The sequence below is a fragment of the Sinohyriopsis cumingii genome, chromosome 17, assembly GCF_028554795.1.
Source record: "Sinohyriopsis cumingii isolate HCF-2022 chromosome 17, ASM2855479v2, whole genome shotgun sequence".
Taxonomy (NCBI): Eukaryota; Metazoa; Mollusca; class Bivalvia; order Unionida; family Unionidae; genus Sinohyriopsis; species Sinohyriopsis cumingii.
The window spans coordinates 42,496,186-42,505,785 of record NC_142977.1 but is presented as its reverse complement, the minus strand read 5'-3'; positions in this window follow the sequence as shown (position 1 = coordinate 42,505,785).

The window sequence follows — 9,600 nt, the reverse complement described above, 5'->3', positions numbered from 1 at the left end:
CTAATTACTCTACATAGACACATCTCTCAGTGCACTTTCTAATTATTCTACATAGATACAACTCTGCACTTTCTAATTACTCTACATAGATACAGCTCTCAGCACACTTTCTAATTACTCTCCATAGATACAGCTCTCAGCATACTTTCTAATTACTCTACATAGACACAACTCTCAGTACACGTTCTAATTACTCTACATAGAGACATCTTTCAGTGCACTTTCTAATTACTCTACATAGACTCAACTCTCAGTATACGTTCTAATTACTCCACATAGACACATCTTCAGTGCACTTTCTAATTACTCTACATAGACACATCTCTCTGTACACTTTTTAATTACTCTACATAGACACATCTCTCAGTACACTTTATAATTACTCTACATAGACACAACTCTCAGTACACGTTCTAATTATTCTACATAGACACAACTCTCAGTACACGTTCTAATTACTCTACATAGACACATCTCTCAGTACACGTTCTAATTACTCTACATAGACACAACTCTCAGTACACGTTCTAATTATTCTACATAGACACAACTCTCAGTACACGTTCTAATTACTCTACATAGACACATCTCTCAGTACACGTTCTAATTACTCTACATAGACACAACTCTCAGTACACGTTCTAATTACTCCACATAAACACATCTCTCAGTGCACTTTCTGATTGCTCTACATAGACACATCTCTCAGTACACTTTCTAATTACTCTACATAGACACAACTCTCAGTACACGTTCTAATTACTCCACATAGATACAACTTTCAGTACACTTTCTAATTACTCTACATAGATACAGCTCTCAGTACACTAATTACTCTACATAGATACAACTCTTGATACAATTTCTAACTACTCTACATAGATGCATCTTTTATTACACTTTCTAATTACTCTACATAGATACAACTCTCAGTGTACATTCTAATTACTCTACATAGATTCAACTCTCAGTACACTTTCCAATTACTCGATATAGATACAACTCTCAATACAATTTCTAATTACTTTACATAGATACAGTACTGAGAACACTTTCACAGAAAACAAATACAATTCTACCTCAGTTAATAGAGCTTACTCCAGACCTCTCCTTTATGGCTTTAACCTGAACAGTCATATGTGTATCACGTGATATTTCGCTATTGTAGGTAACATACAGGAAACTTATTTGGTAATGAGCATGGAAAGACTTAACCAAAGCCACCAAATCTGAAATGTGTGGCACAATGACCTTTTTGAACATGTTTGGTACTAACAGAGATGTATCCAATTATCTGGATTAATGATTCGAGCATGAACAATCACAACACAAAATCGGAGCATGAAATATGGGTCACAATAAACTACTTTTGTTATGAATGTAGTACTCATCACATATCATCTCTTCGCCAAGTTTAAATGAGTCTAAATAGAACAGTATGTATAAGTGGTGCAAAAAGATTTTTTTATCATGAACTAAATGCGAAAACGTAACCTAAGCTAGCATACACGTAAAATATAGGTCACTTTGACAGCTTTTATGGCAAAGGTTATGTATTAGTAAAGAACCATCCAATCATTTAGTTTGATGACTCAGTGATGAACAGAGACTGTGAAATAAACTTAGAACACAAAATTTAACCAAAAGTAGTTAATAGTGATGTATAGGTTATTTTGATCAGGGTGTATTGTTCAAATGCATCCTCACACCAAATTTCATTTATCTAGATATAACGATATCTATACAAAGAAGAAAAAAATCCTTAGCCAAATGCAAAAACTTAACTACGAATGTACAATTTATGTACATGTATATAGAAATTAGCCCCATCCTCAGGGCTCGATGCTAACACACCAACTCCGAGCCGTTGCTTATGATCTAGTAAGAAAGTGTTATGTATATTTGATTTATTTTGTGCGATGAACCTTCGTCCATCATTGAGGGTATAGTAGTTATGGCCTACCTAACTTTTATAATTCTTTTAATAGTTGTTTACAGATATTTCACTTCAAGATCTAGCCTTGTTTACAATCTTCAAATGTTCTCGAAGCAAACTTGCGACCAACATCCTGCTTATTTTGTTTTATCTTAGGTTTTTACACAAGGCTGTGGTAAACAAAATTATTCATTCCTGTTTTATGTTCAATCTGTGGAATTATTTACTGTTGTTTTCAGATATACTTTCAGAGGAATCATTTTCTGTATTCAGTGGAATTACAACGTGCTCATGAACATTTTGGACAATACGCTATTTTGGAATTATTGTGAATTCATTCAAAGACATTCTGTATTATATCACTGTACTACATAAACAATGTTAGTACATCAGCCTATTCAAGACTATTGATACATCAGCACATTCAATATTGAAACTCGTTTGAAACACTCCATAATATTGGACTTGTGATAGAAAATTTGGGATTTAAATCACAACACTATAAGATCCTCTTAAATTATCACTTTGTAACTTAGAGAAATACATTTATTTGTTGATTTTACTAAACTTATTATTTTCTCTTTTTCTATTACTTAAAGACCAAAGAGTCGTAATAGAAATTGCGGGGTGGGGGTGGGGGTCTGAATGTCTTTAAAACATTTCAGAAACGTTAAAATAATTGCCTTTACAATCTGATTTTAAATTTAAATTTACCTTCTTTCGGAATTTTCATTGTCCTTGGTAAAGATTTTAATTGCACATATTTTGAGAAATCTTTACCAAATCTAGGAAACTGTCACAGTGTCATCTAAAGTGGAGAACTTTGTTTTATAACAACCCATGAAGTGCTAGAGTCTTTGAAAATGTAAGAGTTGCTCAAGCTTGCAAGAGATTGTTATCGTTCTGAAGCAAAGGCATATTTAACAAAACAGGAGATAAAATATTTCGATTTATTATTTGGTATAAAATAAATGTTGGAGTTTGATTAGTAAGTCTGTATCTGGTTTTGATTGGAAATTAAAAGACTTAAATTAAACAACCATATGGAAATAGAGTTAAGAAAGTTTCAGCTTCAGAAGGAATTAACGGAAATCAAATTCAAAAAAGAGGAAACGGAGAGGTAGAAAGAAAAGGCGGAAATACATCTGCAGAGAAAAGAAAAAGAATGACAGGGAGAAATAGAAGTGACGCAGATGCAAAGGGGTCGAAGGTAGAAAGAGAAATACGAATGCAGAGAAAGGAAAGGATGAAGGGGAGATAAAAAGAAGAAAGATAAATACAAATGTAGAGAAAAGAAAAGGAAATGTAATACAAATTAAACGAATTATAACTAGCGGGCGCAGCACAGTCTCCTCCTTTCGTTTACACACAAGTTCAGGCTTTTATATTACCAGAAATATTGTTATTGCTGAATTTAAATTTATTATCACAAAGTGTACTTTACTGGCAAAGATTGTGAAGTCTACACTTCACTATCTGTACAACGAAGTGCTGATTATAATGTGGTTAAGGAATTCATCTTGAAGGGATATGAGGTTGTAGGTGAGTAATATCGACAAAGAATTAGGCAATTTAGAACAGTAACTGGACAAATCCATACCTGTTTGGTAGGTGGTGTTCAGTCAAGAAAGTTGATCAAGGTTATGATAGCTTCAGACAACTTGTATTAGTTGAATGTTTAAAAAATTGCATCTATAGTGATGTCAAAACCTATATAAAAGAGCAAACGGTAGAAACATGAGAAAATGCTGCTCGAACAGCTCATAATTGTTCCTTGACTCGGCAAGACTAACTTTTCAAAATGTCTTCCTCTCAACAGCTTTTTTAATAGCAAAAACAAATAATGACAGTCTCATACGAGCAACTTATTATCTCTGTTAGAATCAAACTCCTGATAAGACTGAGAGAAAAAAATCATTTTGTCTTTATAAGTGCACTTACAATAAGAAGAAAGGGCGCATCATTTCTGATTGCTACTGGTTGAAAAATAGACTACGAAATAAAGATAGCTATTCCAAATGATCGTATTACTAACAGGTCATGGTTTCGGTTGTTGTATTGAAAGCAATATATTGGTTGCGTTAAACAAATCCGCGTCTGATTTTATTATGGAGAAGTATCAACCAGTAATGTAGAAAGCTCTGTATCACTTATTAGATATTCTGCCAATGTTATCCCTGTTAAAATATCAAGGGACACGCGAGATTCCAAACTTTTTGCTATCGGGTACATTGCTTTTGAGGAGTCTTCCTCTAGTGAAAATTCTTATTTAGAGAGTATAGTGCGGCTTTATTAATTCTCCTCTCCACTGTGTCAATTTGGCATCAGTCTTAGTCTCAAGGCCCGTGACTGGCGGAGAAGTGCCTTCTTTACCCATTGAGGGTAATTATTTATCACTAGGTAATGGACTAGCTGGATATAAGGTTATGAGTACGCCACTTGTAACTGACAAGCCTTGTTAGGATCGAAATTTCATCTTGAGAATAAAATCAGTGATTTGTGTCATGTTTGTGCAGTTATCAGACTTGTGGCAAAAAGATGTGATGTGATTTTGATTTTTAACGTAGCTTTAACAATTTTTCAGTCATATCGCTACGATGTCTGCAATGTGCCAGTTTATAGTGATGTCTAGCACTGGGGCATCATACCGCAGACATGTAGCATGATGTCCCACCCAGTCACATTATCCTGACACCAGGCCGATCAGTCCAAACACTAACCTCTTAATGCTGAACGCCAAGCGAGGCAGCTGTTAGAACCATTTTTGTAAGTCTCTGGTATGACTCGGTCGGGAATCGAACCCACGACTTCCCGCTCTAACCACTAGGCCACCGGAGCGGTTGTGGCAAAAAGAGCTCTTTGGAATAACGTTTATCAGTAATCTGACACATTTATTGGTTAGTCTTTTGATAAGGTCACTTTTGAGGAGTCACTCGATAGATATTAATCACGGTAACCTTCTCTTTACTATTATCTCTATACTTATCTGACTGAGTAAGGATAATCACTCGTTTTCGAACAGAATCAAGATCATGCAATCTCCTATTTGTTTCAGAGGGCTATTAGCGAACTTGAAGCTACACTAGTACCGGTTTATTATTTTGTGAAAAATTGGGGCCTTATGAGAAAATGGAGACACTATGTGGTGCCCGCTAATGACGAGTGGTCAGTGAGCTATCAAACTGTTTCCGAGTCACATTGACAGGAAATTCATAGTATAGTCCAATAACTCATTTGACTGGTAATTTAGGAGTCAATAAGACTTATCATAAGACCTTTAATGATTTTACTTGCCGAAAATTAGAAGTGATCTTTCTAAACACGTTGGATCTTGGCAATTGGTAGGAAACCCCAACAATATACCCAAGGCTCATCTGCAACCTATTCTTGCATTTGACGAACCATTTAGCAGAATAACGGCAAACTGTGTTGGCCCCTTACCTAATACCATGTAAGGCAATAATACTTGTTAACCATAATGTGTTCATCTGCAAGATTTCCAGAGGCAATTCCTTTGACGAATATTAAAAGTAAACCATAGAAAAAAATTGATGATTTAAAACATTTTGGCTTTCCAAATCTATCCAGTCTGATCAATGATCCAATTTTATATCCAGAGTTTTCCAACAAGTTATGCATGAATTGGGCATCCAACAGTTTAACTCGTCTGCCTATCATCCTGAATATCAAAGGGTTTTACCATCATTTCACCAAACTTTGAAAACTATGATTCGGATATCTTGCTTTGATACAAGAAAAGTTTAGGATGAGGGTGTTCATTTAATGTTGTTTACCGTTAGGGAAACAGTTCAAGAATAATTTGGTTTTTAGTCCTTTTGAGCTAGTTTTTCGACATACTGTATGTCGACCATTGAAGATGTTAAAAGAGAAACTTCTTTCAATTGAATATTCCAATATTAGTCTTCTTGACTATGTCTCTGATTTCAAATATACGTTGTCAAAGCCTTGTGAAGTAGCAAGAACTACTCTTCATTCTACTCAGTCAAAACTGGGACCCCGAGTGGCCAAGTGGTCTAAAGCGCTCTTCGTTACGGATCACTGTCATCTCACCTCTGTCTGCGACGGTTCGAGTCTAAGAGTCAGCCAATATGGGTATGTGAGAAAGCTTGTCAGTAGCTTCTCGTAGGTAGATGGTACTTTCCGGGGTTTTCCCGGGTTCTTCCTCCACCATTAATACTGGCCGCCATGTATAGCCTATCGTGTGCTGAAAAATGGCGTTAAACCCCACAATATCAACAACAACAACAACTCAAAGTCAAAATTAAAATTAAGGTATGAAAGAAACACAAAGCATGGGATTTTTCAGGCTAGTGATAAGAGTTCTGGCTCTCCTATCTATTCTTCAAAATCCTCTTTGGGCTAAATTTTATGGTTCTTGTGCAACTGAAAAGAAATTGAATGATTCAAGTTACATCATGAACACTTCTTGGAGGTGGAAACAGAAATAACTTCGTCATATAAATATTATGTATAAGTATGATGATGGAGTATTTTGGTAGAGATAGCCTAGTTAGTCATTTGGCTAATTTAGTTCCTGTCCCACACAGTGCAGATGCAAACAGTGGAATGCAATCCAAGAGTAGTGACTTTGTTTAAACCAATCTTTGGAATTCAGAAATATTAAACAATTTGGACCAGACGCTTTCACGTCTACAACCAAGGAAAAGAATAAACTAAAGCAGTTATTATGTGAACAAAAAAATCTATCACAATGATAAGATTGTAGATTCTACATGTGAAACGACGTATTTACAGGATAAATACTCTCAAACAGGAATGTTTTAAAATAGAAACTATTTGCTGGGGAATGATTTTACAGAACCAAGGAAAAATAACTGGAGTTCACCATGCATTATTTAGCCTAAACTAGACAGCACATTCCATATGTGTACTGACTACAGAAACGTGAACAGTGTCACCAAAAGAGATTCATCTCTATCGCTAAGATAGATAAATGTATTGACAAAATTGGAAATGCAAAATATGCCACCAAGTCCGACCTTTCAAAATGATTCTGGAAAATTCCATTCATGCAAAGTACAAAAGAAATTTTGGTACTTGAAACTCCAGATAGGCTTTATCAATATAAAGCAATGCCATTTGGTACACAAACTTCTCCATAAACATTCCTGTGATTAATGAATATAATATCTGGTCCAGATAATTTTTACACATACATACAATGATACCTGGAAAGATCACTTGGAAACCATTCATAAATTCTTTGATTAAATCAGTGAGTTTTGCAATACTTGTGTTAAAATTTTAGGACATATTGTGGTCAAGATAAAACTCTACAAGTTAAGGCCAGGCTCTCACTGGATTCCCAGTACCTGGTAGTAATAAGCAACTGAAGCAATTTTTGGGTATGGCTAGATAGTTACTGGAAATTTTGCTCACATATTTCCATAACTGCTGAACCTCTGTCGAATTTGTTGAGTTAGAAATACAAGTTTCATTGGTCTGACAAGTGTCAGGAGACTTTTTATAAATTCAAGGCCATACTTAAGAGGGCACCATTTTTTTTTCAGCTCCAAATTTCAGTTAATCATTTTAAATGTTGATGCAAATGTATAGGATTTGGTTGATTAATGATTCAAGAAGACAAAAAGGGCGTAGATCATAAAATGTACTATTTTTCTATATAAAAAAACAAACCCAATCTAAACAAGCACCAGAGAAATTATTCCACAACTGAGAAGGAATGCTTAGCTTTGATATTGGTGTTGAAACACGTTGAAGTGTATATTAGTTAGCTCCTGTGATTATTGTATTCAATGATCACAACCCATTTACTTTCATTATCAAAATAAATGAATACAAAATCTGAGATTGTTGATAGAGATATATGGTGCAGGAATGTAACACTGACATTAGGAACATTAAGGTAAAAAGTAATCTGAGTGGCAGATGCGCTTTTACATGCATAAAAGTACTATATTGCTTAATTTTTGTGAAAAATACTTCCTATGTAATTTTAATTAATATAGTTCATATGCATCTTTGACTCCTATGTAAAATAAAGCTTTATTGCATAGATCTTTCTTTACGAGGAAAAGGGTTATACATATTTAATTTATTGCATATGCTAGCCCTTTGTGATTGAGGGCAGATTAGTTATGACTTATCGGACTTTTTTTATTTTGTTTAAAAGTTGTTTACTTATATTTGAGTCCAAGCTTTAGCCTTTTTTTTTAACAAATTTATGTTCTGCAAGTTGACTTTTGACCAACCCTTCTGGTAATTTTCTTTTTTTAGGATTGTATACAAGGCTGTGGTAAACAAAATTATTCATTCCTCTTGTAAGTTCAGTCCATGGAATTATTTACTGCTGTATTTAGATATAATTTCAGAAGAATCATTTATTTTAATTATTCATTAGAATTACAAAGTGTTCACTGAATTTTTGGACTCAATCACTATTTAAGTAACTTTATTCAAAGGCATTCTGGATTATATCACTGTGATACATCATGACTGTTGATACATCAATGGGGGCCCCGAGTGGCCGAGTGGTCTAAAGCGCTCTTCATTACGGATCACTGCCATCTCACCTCTGTCTGCAGCGGTTCGAGTCTAAGATTCAGCCAATGTGAGCATGTGAGAAAGCTTGCCAGTAGCTTCTCGTGGGTTGGTGGTTCTTTCCGGGTTCTTCCTCCACCATTAATACTGGCCACCATGTATAGCCTATCGTGCTGAAAAATGGCGTTAAACCCCACAACAACAACAACATCAACCTATTCAAGACTTGTTACATCAGCACATTCAATACTGGAATTCATTTTTGGAACATTCTATACTTATTGCCTTGTTAGGATTATTTGGGACTTAATTCACAATACTATAAGTTCCTCTTAAACTTTAACTTCATTGCTTAACGAAATAAATTTATTCATGTTACAAAACTAATTTTGCTTCTTTCTGTTACCAAGTATAAGACAATTTAGTTGTAACTAAAAAAATTGTTGGGATGCAATGAAACAGTGGTTTCTTTTTTACAATAGTTCTTTACTTCACTGAAGTGGTGGGGGGGGGGGGCAGATGGAGCCAAGAAGTCAAAAGCAAGTCTTTACTGATCACTGCCATCTCAACTATTCACGTGGTTCGTGTCTTAGGCTTGGCCAATGTGGGTATGTGATAAAGCTTGCCAGTAACTTCTTGCGAGTCAGTGGTTCTTACTGGAGTTTTCCCAGGTTCTTCCTCCATCAGCTATACTGGCCACCATGTATAGCATAGTATGTGCTGAAAATGGCATTGAAACCCAATATAACATCATTGATATGAATAAATGAGGTGGGGTTTCAAGAAAAGGAAAGAAAAACCTAAACAAACTAATCAAGAAGCATGTGCACTTTTCCAACCAAGTCAAACCAGCTCTATCGTGTTAGAATACAGTTTCATTGCTTTAGAATGAAATTTACTGAGACATTATTCACATCTCTCTCTCTATTATATATATATATATATATATATATATATATATATATATATATATATATATGAAAGGAAATATACAGAAATGAAGGCATGTGTGGCAAATAATACTTTTGTTAGATAGGCAACCTTAAAAAATGAGGAATATCTCTTGACACACACAGACAAATGCACACATGTGAAAGTAAATATTCACACTAAGTAAACCT